The following is a 13,358-nucleotide window of genomic DNA, read 5'->3' as shown; positions in this document are numbered from 1 at the left end:
TCCCCCTTCCGCAGATTTAATTTGTTCCACCCATCTTTCCGCTCTCTCCTTCCTACTCAACCATGCCAGGAGCCTACCCGATTTATCCCCCACATCGTAGAGACGGTGGAGAGTTGCCAGGGATTGTGTCCTCGCCTCATTCGAGACCACCTCTCTATAGTTGAAATGAAATGAATGAAATGAAAATTGCACTTATATAGCGCGTAACTACCCGGAGGCCTCGCAGCGCTTTAGACTGATTATTTTATAGCGGGCACCGGGTAGATGAGAACGTTTGTGCATACAAGTGCGTTTTTAAGGCCTTTCTGAAGGACATGAGATTATTGTTTTCTCGGAGGGAAAGGGGCAGGGAGTTCCAAAGTTTGGCCGCAGAATGAGAAAAGGAGCGACCACCCCAGCGGGCCTTGTTAATTTTTGTTGTGGTTACAAGCTGAAGGGAGCTAGAGCGTAAAGCTCTGGACGGTGCGTAAGGCGTAACCACAGGATGGAGAATTGCCGGGCCAGTGCGATGGAATGATTTGTGAACTATGCACATGGCCTTAAACTGCACTCTAGCCGCCACCGGGAGCCAGTGAAGCTCTTTCAGAGCTTTCCTAGCTGACTGCCGGCGGGGGATGTTGTACAAAAGCCGTGCAGCACAGTTTTGTATGACTTGAAGCCTGCGAGTAACTGCAACCGGGGCTCCTAAGTAAGTAGTTCTGTTGTGCATCAAGCAGTTGTCGCAGTGTCCCCGCCCCCTTGTGTGCTTGATATTCCTCCTCTAGAGTCAAAATCGTGGCTTCCAGGTCTGCTACTTCTGCTTGTTGTTTCCGTCTCTCCTCCCCCAACCTCCTCTGTATTCTATCTCGTAGCACTGGTTTCATCGCCTCCCAGAAGGTGATCCCAGAAGTTACTGAACCTTCATTCTCCGCTATATACACCTTAATGTCTGCCCTAATGCCACGTGTGATCTCCAGGTGTCTGGAGGTCCCATGCCGCTAGACGCCATTCCGCACCTCTCCTCCCCTTCCTCCTCCCACCTTTGCATATAGGGGTGAGTGGTCCGAGATTCCCCTCGCTTTGTATTCTACTACATCGTCAGTTGTGAGATATTGCCTCGGTACGAAGATGTTGTCTAGTCTGGAAAAGACCCCATGTGCCCCGGAGTAGAATGAATAGGCGGTCTGTGTAGGATGGCGCCATTGCCATATGTCAGTGAGTCCTATAGTAGTCATCAATTGTGACAGGGCTGTCTGCGCTCCCCCTCTACGTGGTTGCCCCGTGCGATCTTGTACTTCAGACATTACATCATTGAAATCGCCCCCCACTATTTGCATGGTGTCCGCTGTGTCTAAGAGAATGGATGTGAGTCCCTTGAGCGTGCGTGCTTGTAGCTTCGGAGGCGCGTAGACCGAGATTATAGTGTACCTTTGTCTCCTCCAAGTCCCTTGCACTCCCACATATGTTCCCTGAGGGTCGCTCCATGTGCGTGTGGTGCAGAACGGGGATGACTTTTTGACTAGGATCGCTACCCCTCTGGAGTCCGAGGTGTACCCTGCGTGTGCCAAGACCTTGTATCTACCTCTAGCTATGAACGCACACTTGTCCCCCTTAAGGTGTGTTTCTTGCAGTAGAATGATGTCCGGTGTCGTTCTCTTAAGGTATGTATTCACCAATCCCCTTTTAATTTTCGATCCCAAGCCGTTCATATTCCATGTTAGGAGAGAGACTCCCTTGTCCTCCCCTTGTGGAGCTGCTAATGTACCTGCCATTGTGTGTGTCGATTCTCATCTACCGTAGGTATCGATGATGGATGTATGGATCGGTGTGTCGAAGTGTATGTCTGTAGCTCACCTCCCACTGTTCCCCCCCTCCAACTTTGCTCCCCTCCCCCCCAACTTGATAGAACATTGCATCTCCCTGTTCCCCCCACCTCCCCACCGCCCTCCCCTTCCAGACTCCTCCCAGTATAGGACAGAGCTTTCAGCGGTAGCCGGTCTGTCGCCCACCCTTGCCCCCCCATTGTTCACCCTTCCCCCCAAAGTGGAATGCGCTGGGGCTATTGGTCCCTACTCTGCGCCCAAACGGGCGAACAAACCAACTCAAGAAACACCAACCAATCAGATGGTAAAAAACAACAGAGCATAGCGTCAACTTGCGTGTCTCCGGTCTCCCCGGCCGTTGCCTCTGGACACCCACTCAATCATCGTTCATGAATGTGAATCTTGCGTAGCTGTATCAGTCCCGCTATTCTTGTAGAAGGAGTCTTGCTCTAGGTGGCGTATCTCCTTTACCAGTGGATGTATCGAGTTCTGTTCCTCTCCATGCTCATCCACCTCGGCTTCCCATGCTCCACCGTCTGCGTCTTCTTCCTCCTCTCCTTCCGAACGTACCTGGTGATGGATATCCTGCCTTCTAGAGCCCGCTGTAGACGATTCCCCCGGCGACTCCGATCGCCCTCTCCTCATCCTCGTGGCGGTGTGTGCCGGGTACGGTGTCCCCGGAGTGCGGGAATGTAGTCTTCTGGATCTCCGTCTTTGGGGTTTAGGAAGGCCCCACTGTGCTTTCTCTCTCAGTGACCTATCCACTTCCTCACGCCCTGCGGCTTCTCTGCTATTGAGGATCGGTCTCTCCTCGAGCCACTGCCATGCGTCCTCAGGGTGGTTAAAGAATAATGATTTTTCTTTGTATATGACTTTAAGTTTGGCCGGGAAAAGCAACATTTAGGTGACGTTCATGGACCTGAGTTTCGCCTTCACCGTATCAAAGGAGCGTCTCTGTTTCTGCACCTCCTGGCTGTAATCCGGGAAGATCATGATGTTCGTGTTCTCCAATCGAATCTCTCCCAGTTTTCGTGCTTCCCGCAGTATCAAATCCCTGTCTGCAAAATTGAGAAAGCGTGCGATAACCGGTCTCGCACCCTCCGGTGGCTTTGCTAGCAGTGCTCTATGCGCTCTTTCAATTACAAAACACGCAGAGAATTTTGCCGCTGGGAAGGTAGTAGACAGCCATGCGTGGAGGAACGCCGCCATGTTATTTCCTTCGATTCCTTCTCTAAATCCCACAAAGCGTAGGTTGTTGCGGCGAGCCCTATTTTCGGCATTGTCCACCTTCCACAATAGTTGTCTATGCGAGGCCTGGAGCTCTACCATATCCTTCCGAAGTGTGGTGAGCGAGTCTTCCGCCTCCCCGATTCGCGTTTCCGTCTCTGTGACTCTAGCCGACAGGTTCCTGAAGTCTTGTCGCAGGAGAGTGACCTCTGACCCTACCTCTCCAATTTTAACTTCTAGGGCTGCTCGGGATTCCTGAATGTCTGATCTTGAGGCTTGAATCGCTGCCAGCAGCCTACCTGTGTCTATTGGTCCCTCTGGCACTGCGTTGGGGTGCTCCTTTCCCAGGCGTGATGTCGCGAAGTTATCCATCGGGCCTTGTTTCGGAGGTTTAGGTAGTGTATCTTTTTTCCCCATGGTTGGCCGCCTCAGGTCAGTGGCGCTCCTGGGCTGCAATACGGGTATGACCGCTGCACTAGGAACCTTGGTGGCTGATGCTCTGTCTTTACGGTGTCTATCCGGTTCCAGTTCCTATTGGGTGCGCCAGGTACGACCTCTAGATGCCGCCCTCCGGACCCGGTAGCGCTGCCAGGTGGCAATGTCACTGCTGAGATGCAAGCCCTTTATCGAGGATCAGCGCCGCTCCGGGGCGCCCCCACTGCCAGCCCGGGTCTCCGTCAGCGGTCACAGGTGCTCCACTGGGGTCTGGTCAAAATCCGGGTTATGGTCTAGTTAGGCACCATTTCCCTCCGTTTTTAGCCCGTCGGAGTTCAACCTCTTGCTGATCTCACTGGTATGTCACCCAGTCAGAGGGGGTGTGGGGTCCACGTGGCAGGAGTGCCAGTGATTAGGGCTTGACTTCCCTCACCTTCATATACCACTGGAAGTGTTTGTTGCCGCTTAGGTCTTTTAGCCTCTGCTTCCCCCAATCTTTACACCTGCTGTTGCACTCCTGCTGTTAGGGGCCCCATGGCACGTCCAATCCAGCACCCAAGGGATCCCCCGCTCCCAGCAGCCCCCGTGTTCGGCCACTGTCGGGGCGTCTCACCGCGCCCCGATACCCGGGCGCCGACGTGTGATTTTCCTCGTGTGCTGGCTGCCCTTCTTCACCGCGCCGCCATGTTGGTAAAGGGCGGCCGGTTATGCAGTGTCCTGTTGACTGCCTCCCGTTTCGTGGGCACCCCTGGTGCAGCGCGGGGCCCCCCCCTGGTCAGCTCTGCCTTTCCAGCTATCCGCGGGTGCCCCTAGTCTGGCCTGGCGGATCACCGACTGCTTACGCCGCCATATTGGTAAAGGGCGGCCCTCAGTTGTAGTCTCTCACCTCCGGGCTCGATCCCCCCGGGCGGTCGTCCCGTCGGGGCGCAGGCTCCAGTCAGGATCCGCTGCGGTTTCTGCCTCGCCGTCTGCCTCTCCTCGCCTCCCTGCTACTGACTCCCGGTTGCCACTTCCGAATTACGCCGCCATATTGGTGCAGTGTCACCGGGCGTTGGAACCACCCGCACCGAGAGGTACGCCAATCAGTCTCACCACAGCCGTCTTGAGGGCTCTCGGTGCTTGCAGGAGTCTTCGTTCGCTGCCGCAGGTCGTTCTCTGGTCCCCGCTGCCTCTCCGGTCCTAGATCAGCGCCGGCGCCGCCATCTTGCTCTCTAGGCGCTCGCGGTAGCCGGTCAGTTGAGCTCCGATATCACGGCTCCCGTTGCTCCGGCGAGTCCCCCGGGTAGCGCTGCCGCCTCAGGGGTCTATGCTACACTTTTACAGGTGTTTTGGAGTGGTTATGTCCCATATGAGTGTCGGATCTAGTATAGCCGGTCGGGAGCTCCCGGGCTGCACGTCTAGCTCGGCATGCTGCTGGCAACGCCCCTGAAATGTACCCATTATGGTTTTTGGCTGCAGGCTCGGTCCAGGAAGACTTCCGGGAGGAACCAGCAGCTGGGCAGGTAAGTTGGAGAGCTAGGGGACGTAGGTTCCCCTCAGGTTCTCTTCTCCAGGGCGCAGGGCGGCTGGATGCAGGGTTGTCTTTTGAGGTCAGATTTCAACTTTTTGGCCCACTTGTGGTTGGGAGGGTCTCTGTGCAGAGGCTGCAGGTGATGTCGGGGAGTCCAGGGGGGGGTCAACCCACAGTGCACTCAGATACTGTAGTGCTGGGGGACCTCACTGGGTCTGGTGGAACACCCAGATTAGGACCGTAGGCGCCGGGTGCAGTGGTGGTTCCAGGCGCTAGGTTTCTTTGTCCTCAGCAGGCTCAGAGTTTATCTTGGGAGTTTATTTCAATCAATCAATCAATCAATCAATCAGTCAGTCAATCAATCAATCAGGGATTTGTAATGTACACTACTCACCCGTAAGGGTTAATAGGCGCTAGGGGAGTTTGGGAAGCTCCAATTCATACAAAGAGCCAGGTCTTGAGGCTCTTCCTTAATTTCTGCAGTGTGGGGGGTTCATATGATGCTGAGGGGGAGTTAGTTCCAGGTTTTGGCAGCGATGTAGGAGAAGGCTCTTCCTCCTATTTTGGCTCAGTGGATGCAAGGGATTTCGGCCAGGGCAAGGTCGGCTGAGCGGAGGTTTCTCTTTAGGAGCGTAAAAGGAGATTCTTTCCTTGAGGTATTGGGGTCCGATGTTTTGGAGGGATTTGTAGGCATGAGTGAGCAGCTTGAAAGTTACTCTCTTTTCGACGGGGAGCCAGTGGAGGCTTCCTAGGTGCTGGGTGATGCTATCTTGTCGTGGGATGCTGAGGATGAGTCTGGCTGCGGCGTTCAGGAGTTTGTGGAACAGAGATCTGTTGATTCCGGCATAGTTCCTGTAGTCCAGTCTGCTGGTTATGAGTGTGTGGGTGATGGTCTTTCTAGATTCAGGGAAATCCATTTGAAGGTCTTGTGGAGTATGCGGAGAGTGTTAAAGCACATGGAATCTATAGTGCTGATCTGTCGGTTCATCGTGATGGAGGAGTCGGGTATGATGCAGAGATTGCGAACGTGGTCCGTGGGTGTGGGAGGGTTGCCCGAGGGTGGGGGGGCCACCAGATGTCATCTCCCATGGAGGGGGTGGATACAAGGATGAGGACTTCCGTTTTCTCTAAGTTGAGCTTCAGGCAGCTGCTGCTCATCCAGGATTTGTTCTTTTGAACAGGGCTGCAGTTCACAGGAGATCCGGTCTTTGTTGAAGGCAGTCAGTCCTCCCAAGGGTTCTGGAGGTCGCTGGCTGCAGGGCAAGGTAACTTTTGGTGCAGGATCTCTGAAAAATGCAAACAGGCGGGTAGGGCTGGTGCCAAGTCAGTTCTTCTCTGCAGTCTCCTCTGCTGGGCGTCTTCTTTCGTCTTTACTCTTCTTAGGTTGCGCGAATTGAGATTCTCCTATTACCATGACTTGAGAATCTGGATTTCATTAAAGACACGGATCTGACATTATGCATCTCAAGACAGTGAAGGATCTTCTAGAAAGCCTGGGCTTCATCATCAACAAAGAGAAATCAGTCTTGACTCCTTCCAGATCTCTCGAGTTCCTGGGCTTCGCCATAGATACCTCCACATGTCTTCTCCTACTCCCTTCCAAGAAAATTGCCAAAATCAGGAAGGAAATACGTCATGTCTTGAAGCAACAAGACATCCCCCTGAGAGAACTAGCCAGACTACTTGGTCTCCTCTCCTCCTCCATTCAGGTGATCTTTCCTGGTCCCTTAAACTATCGGGCCCTCTAAAGGGTGAAAGCGAAAACTCTAAGATCTGGTCTCTGGTACGAAGATCGCATATCCCTAGATCGAGAAGCCCAATTGGAACTGGCTTGATGGTTCGGGAACCAGGATGCGTGGAACGGCAAAGCAATCTTTAGTTAAAAACCAGAATTTGTTTTAGAATCAGACACAAGACTCCATGGCTAGGGAGCTTTCTTGCTTTGACCCAAAGCTGGATGTTGAGAAATAGTTTCTGATTTCTAAAAATGGGTGCTGGTTCCTCCCACCGTTAACCATGGGTTCAATTACGTAGTGGTTCAGTTAGAGGCCTTTAGGTGATTTAGTTTGAAGAGGTGTATCATATTTGTACACATTTACTTACTATTCAGGTCAGCATATCTGGTTAGTAGGCTACGCTATTGTGAGTGTTGGCACTGTGAGGGCGATTTGCTAGCTGAGTTGGCAAGACAGTGGCACGTCACCATGTGCCTTTAGATATTTTGCCTGGCTGTGTGAGAGTCAAGTCCACGCTTACCATGTTACGTTCCATATAGGTACCCCAATATCGGCTCAGGTAATGAATGCACCATTCATCTACACTCCCCTGTTATTACACTGCATAACTGTTCTTAGTACTGACCTTTTACCTATTTATGGTAATGCCTAAGGATGACATCTGTTTTTCTCCGAAAAGCTTAAGCCTCATTCCTTCTGCACGAGGATTCTTGGAATCACAGCAGAACAGCAGGTCTACCATCTCCTGCATAATAACTATGTATAAGAATCATTCCTTCCGTCATCCTAGTCCGACATGACATAGCAAGGTATATCCCCAGGGGGTACCACTTTGTGTATATATACACCATACCTTGCTGAGATAGTCAGAGGAGAAAAGGACTTCCATGACGACACACTGACGCAAGATGCTGAGGCTTCTGTACGCAGACACTCCTGTTTGCAGTGGTCTGACATCCCTTGCAGGGTGTTCATCTCAAGACCAAGATGGGGTCCCATAGTCTCTCACTTCAGGTAATGGGGTTGACTTTATCCTAGAGGGATTCTAGGCTATACCCCCATATACATGCTAGGTACACTTAGGTACATCTAGTTAGGGTTGCATTGTAGGAGTATGCCTTTACTACTGTCATGTATTGTACATACTTGCCTGTATTCATTGTTTTAGCACAATGGTATCCTTTTACTCTGTTAGTGCTTATAATCATTTATATCTGTTATTGTCTAGTGATTGTTTCAGCACACCTATTTTACACTAGAATGACGCTGCTTCAACAAATGGCTGTTGAAAAATGTCCCCACTGTTTATTCTGGGTATTTCTCGGACAAGAAGTGAGTACGAGTGACTGAGCGAAAAGTAGTACACTGATTTCTGTGATCCCTGATGGGACAGGGTTGTCATGTTAGATAGTTGCCAAGAACTATTCTCTCCATTTTAAGAGGGGCTTCTAGTGGCACTTTGAGCTAGCTGCAGTGGCGTAACGAAACTTGAGGGGGCCCCCCTGCAAAACACATGGAGGCCCAACCCCGGTGACCCGGCCCACCACCTGCCACTTTGCCCCACCGCCCAAAAATCTGGCATATTTCTATTTGAAACCTTCAACATTTAAATCTATATTGTCTTTCTCAAAGTTCTAATGAGAAAGTGGGAAACCCTCTTACCATATAAGCTTTGCCATTTGTAACAATAATATCAAACGCAGATTATTTAATTGAGGCAGCAATCAGAACAATGCCAAGGAGCGATCCTATTGTCTCAAGAACTGCAGCAATAAGAACAATGCCAAGGAGAGACCCTATTGTCTCAGGAACGGCAGCAATCAGAACAATGCCAAAGAGTGGTCCTATTGTCTCAGGAACTGCCTATGGCTGAAGAATAACTATGAAGGGTCAGAATTAGAATTGACATTAATGGACAACAACATGAAACTTTGAAAGCCTAACCCAAACCTGGAATTCCATAAAAACTCGACTGACAAACAGTGGTGGCTGGTGATGTTTGAAAATGGTACCATTAAAGGAGGGTTCGGGGTGAGGTTCTCTCCCTGAGAACATTTTGAAAAAAGAGTGGGTAAATGGTGCATTTTCAAGCAAATGTGAGAAGCAAGAAGGTTAATAAAGCAATTGTGAAAGTGAAGTTATTACATTAATAAAGACATGTCACATACCAAAAACATGGTAGCTGCTTATTCAGTATAACCACAGAGCTTCAAACAGACTTCAAGATACAATGCAGAGAACCTCACAGATTTTTTTAATTTAAACTGCAAACAAGTAAACAAACAACTGAACAGAAACATTCAAGAAGAAATATTATGATTAACGTATTGTTCACTTTCTGTCCACAAAATCTAGAGAAGTAGTCACTCTGCACTTCAAAAAGTGTTAATCTTTATATAGCAGGAACGCGACCCGGAAGTATTAGCGCAGCTGGCTTTACATGAGCGCGCCAGTCAGTACACACAGAGGACACAATCAGTATCAGTCAGTATCCTACCTCCAGTCCTCATACACACAAAGTCAAGAACTGACTGGCGCGCTCATTTAAAGCCAGCTGTGATAATACTTTCGGGTCGCGTTCCCGCTATATAAATATTAACACTTATTGAAGCACTTCAAAGAGTGTTAACAAAAAAGTATTTAGTTCATTTCATCATGAACTTTGCAAACTAACTAACAGGATTAATAGTGAGTTTGCAAAGTCCACGATGGAACGAAATACACAGGGACTCACTGGAAAGAACTACATACTTTTTTGTTAGGCACAGGGAGATTAATGATTTTTCCCCAATCCCCAGTATCACAAGATGTTGAGCCAACGACGCCACGCCGACCTGCTCACACCACACATCACAAATATTTTAATAAAGCGAAGGAAAGTTTTATTTAAAACAATCTGTTCAAGAATCATTTAATGACATCAGGGCAAGACTCTACAAAACAGAGCTGGTTTTATCAAGGGGCCCCCTGAAAGTCTGGGACCCTGGGGCGGAGCCCATTTTGCCCATGCGCAAAAAGTCTCTGGTTGGCATCTGACAGTCTTTTTTGCAGCACCCTCCCTCCTCCTTTTCCATGAATTCCCTCACTACCACTCACCAACAATGCACCTCATCTCTCTATAACACCTTTCTGACAAACATTTCATTTTTTATAGCTCTACTAGTAGTTTATTCACACTCAGTTCTGTGATCTGCATGGTACACATTTTTTGTAGCATGCCTATTAACCCTATGCGCCTTGTGGGTGGTTGGAGAGCCCGTGTGAGTGCACGGTGAGTGATGCAACAGTGTGAGAGATGGGTAAGAGGAGTGACTGCAGGGTGAGTGAGGTGACGATATGAATATGGGTGCGGATGTAAGTGCAGAGTGGGAGGAAAGAATGCACGGTTAGTGATGGGCTTGTTTAAGTGAGTTTGCAGATTGAGCAGTGAGTGGGACAGCTGAGTGAAGTGTGACATAGGGCCAGTAGTGTGCTCGTGTGACTGCAGGGTTAGGTACAGGCAGGGTGAACAACGCAAGTGCATTGTGAGTGAAGAGTGATCACTGTGAGTGCAGGGTGAGCGGGTGAATGGTGGGAGTACATCGTGATCAGTGAGTGCAATGTGATTGCTGTGAGTGCAGGTTGAGCGTAAACGTGAAAGGCGAGAATGAGTAGTGAGTTGTCTGAATGCAGGGTGCATTCCGAGACACTTGAAGTAACTCAGCATGTTATTGACGCTGGCGTAGGGGTTTCAGATATACGTTAAAATAGTGCTATTATTGAGGAAATAAATCATGTGCTGATCCTCCAACAAACTTCCTGTCTTATGATTAGGGTTGCTAGCTCATTATTTTGATGTCCCAGACGTGACAAAAATAAGCAGTAACCTAAAGCCGTATTTTCAGCACCTATCTGTTCATACTTCGAACAACAAATATAAATAGAAAGCACTTTTAATTGTCTTCTAGGGCTGCCTGAATGATCCATGACTGATCATTAAAGTGAGCAAAGACAGGAAAGTCACATTACAAATCAATACGAACTTTATTTATAAAGCTATTTAATGTCAAGACGAGGTCTTTCCAAGCTCTTTAAACAACACATTGCTGTCATTTTTCTTATGGCAACCTTACTTTATATTACCTTTCATGAAATGCATTCTCACACTACGGCAGTAAATGTAAAATACAAATGTAAGGAATAGGCAGAGTGCGGGCCCAGGGGGTACTGGAACCAGAAAAAAAACTAAACCTTGGTAACCAGTTTACAAAGGTATGTAAATATACAAAAGGTCTCTGGCCTCGAGGCAGTTGCCTTCAACCCCCTTGTTTCTGGGCCTGGAAGCTGAGGTTACCTGCACCCACCGCACATGGCACACACCATTTAATTTTATGAGGTAGGATTGTTATGAGGCAACCCACTGGTGCAACCAACGACGATGAGACAGTGTAGTGCTGGCTGTGTGTGCTACATCCCTGATGGGGTCCCTGGAGGCTGGAAAATGGGGGCTGCTGGGGGCATAGCTGCCAAGGTTTCAGATTGCTTATGTGTGACATTTTCATAATTTCAGTGTAATTATGAGTGACATTCAGCAACTATGAGTGACACTTTCTCGGGAGCATAATCAAGCAATAAAAAGCAAGGGAAACATAAATATCACAACTTACACCAACACCCTCCTCTAACATTAAATTAAATGAGTGACACAGCTGTGCAGACAGACTAGTGACCGTTGAGTTTGGTGTGCCCTTGATCTCTTCCTGACTCGGAGCACTGCAGGCATCAGGTCTCAGCCCTGAGTGCAGAAGGCCTCAAACTGTCCAGCAGTTATTGCACTGCCTTTTTGGCAGCAGGCCTTACTGTCTGTGAATGATAGACTGCAGGTTTGTTCTGTGTGTGCCAGCGGGCACCACAGAGTCTGCAGCCGTGTGCTGCTGTGTGTATTCAGGAGGCTTGCGTCTGTGTGTATGGTATAGCTGTGTGCAGCAGACCTTCCTAAATAGCATGCCTCAGGCTTCATCTCTCAGACTCCGCCAACATGCAGCTGGATGTCTGTGTGTAGCAAGCTTCAGTCTGCATACAGTGCTCCCAGGCCTCAAACTCTGTGTGCAGCCCGCCTCAAATTTGGCATCAACCCCGTGGCTCAGACTCTGCGTGCACAAGATGCCTGCCTGACTGTTAGCTCGAGTTTTAGGCTTTCACTGTTCAGCAGGCCTACAGCTATCTAGTGCAGCAGGCCTCGTGGTGTTTAAGTATTGCATTCTTCTGAAGTGGTCTAGAAGTTACACATTTATCTTTGCCACTTTCTATAAAGCGCACTGTCACAAGACCTTATGGGTGTTAGTGCGCTTTATATAATCCCAGACATACACTTACTTTAAATTAATATGCAGCTGTATTTCACAGTACTTTTCAAACAGCACCTCGATGCCAATGTAATCCCTTCCTCGCTTCAGTATTTCCTGAATAAAAATGTCTTTACATTTTCACGAAACGCATTTTGTTCCAACTTACTTCAGGAAAGCATGCCTCTTAAAACTATATCTTCAACAGTGAGGGGAAGAGGTCTGCAGTGGATGCCACGCTTTTCGTCTTTCTACTAATAACTTTTCTTTATGGATGCAGCTCAGTAAGGACACTGCAGCTTCTTTGTTTATGACGCGGTCAGCCCATATTAGCCCTTTTCGTGTAAGGGAAGTGTAAACATATCTGACAAGGTAAAGAACCGGGCCTCATGGGCCTGGCGGCGCAGGGCACGCCTTAATCTCCGAGTTCACCTGCCTTGTCGGACAGAGACACGAGACACTCTGTTGGGCGTAGAAAATCAGGTTTATTAGCTGCTGCTAAGCACAGTTGTCCCAGAAGTACAGAGTAGGTTCTCAGGAGACTGCCACTTCAATTCCGTGGCGCACAATCTTTTATAACACACATATTTACGACATGTATTCTCAACACATACAAAGCTAACCAATAGGAGAAGTTGGAAAACAAGCTATCGAATGTCCCAAATACGCCCTTCTTTCAGACTCTGTGTGTTACCCCGCCCCACAAGTTAATCAATGCTAGTGCCATAATCTAATTCGCAGGTGGCAGGACATATTTGTGTGCCTCAAAGGATAGTTCTGTAACAAGAGAATACAAGGAGAGAATAGCGAAGGCCAGTCGAATAAGATAAAGTGAGGAAAGAATAGGAAAGCCAAATAGTCAGTCGAGACAAGGATCAATCAGCCCAGACATGGATTAGTAGACTCGGCCAGACCCTGACATCGGTTTCGTAAACAAGGGCAGGGGGTTATTTTTTAACACAAGAGACACACAGCAGCTGGAAAAGGCAAAAACACTCCGTTCGCCGTGTCGCCTGAGTGAAGGCAACACAAAATGGCGGCAGGAGACAAAATGGCGGCCATATACGGGACAAAGTCAAAAATTGCAGAACCTCAGACCCTCCTTTTGCCATTACTCAGGCAAAACACAAAAGACTCAAGTTAATCTGAATCGATGTCAATGGCCATGAGGTCATCGAGCTGTTGCTGCACCATCATCTTAATGTGCTCTGTTCTCTGTGACACAGGTCGTGGGACGCACAAGGAGGTACAAAGACCACAGATGACGGGACCACATTGTACACACAGACAACAAGAAAAAATGATGGCCAAAACCATTCCAAGG

Source organism: Lissotriton helveticus, chromosome 1_1 (genome assembly GCF_964261635.1).
Source record: "Lissotriton helveticus chromosome 1_1, aLisHel1.1, whole genome shotgun sequence".
Classification (NCBI taxonomy): domain Eukaryota; kingdom Metazoa; phylum Chordata; class Amphibia; order Caudata; family Salamandridae; genus Lissotriton; species Lissotriton helveticus.
Note: the sequence above shows the minus strand (reverse complement) of the source record.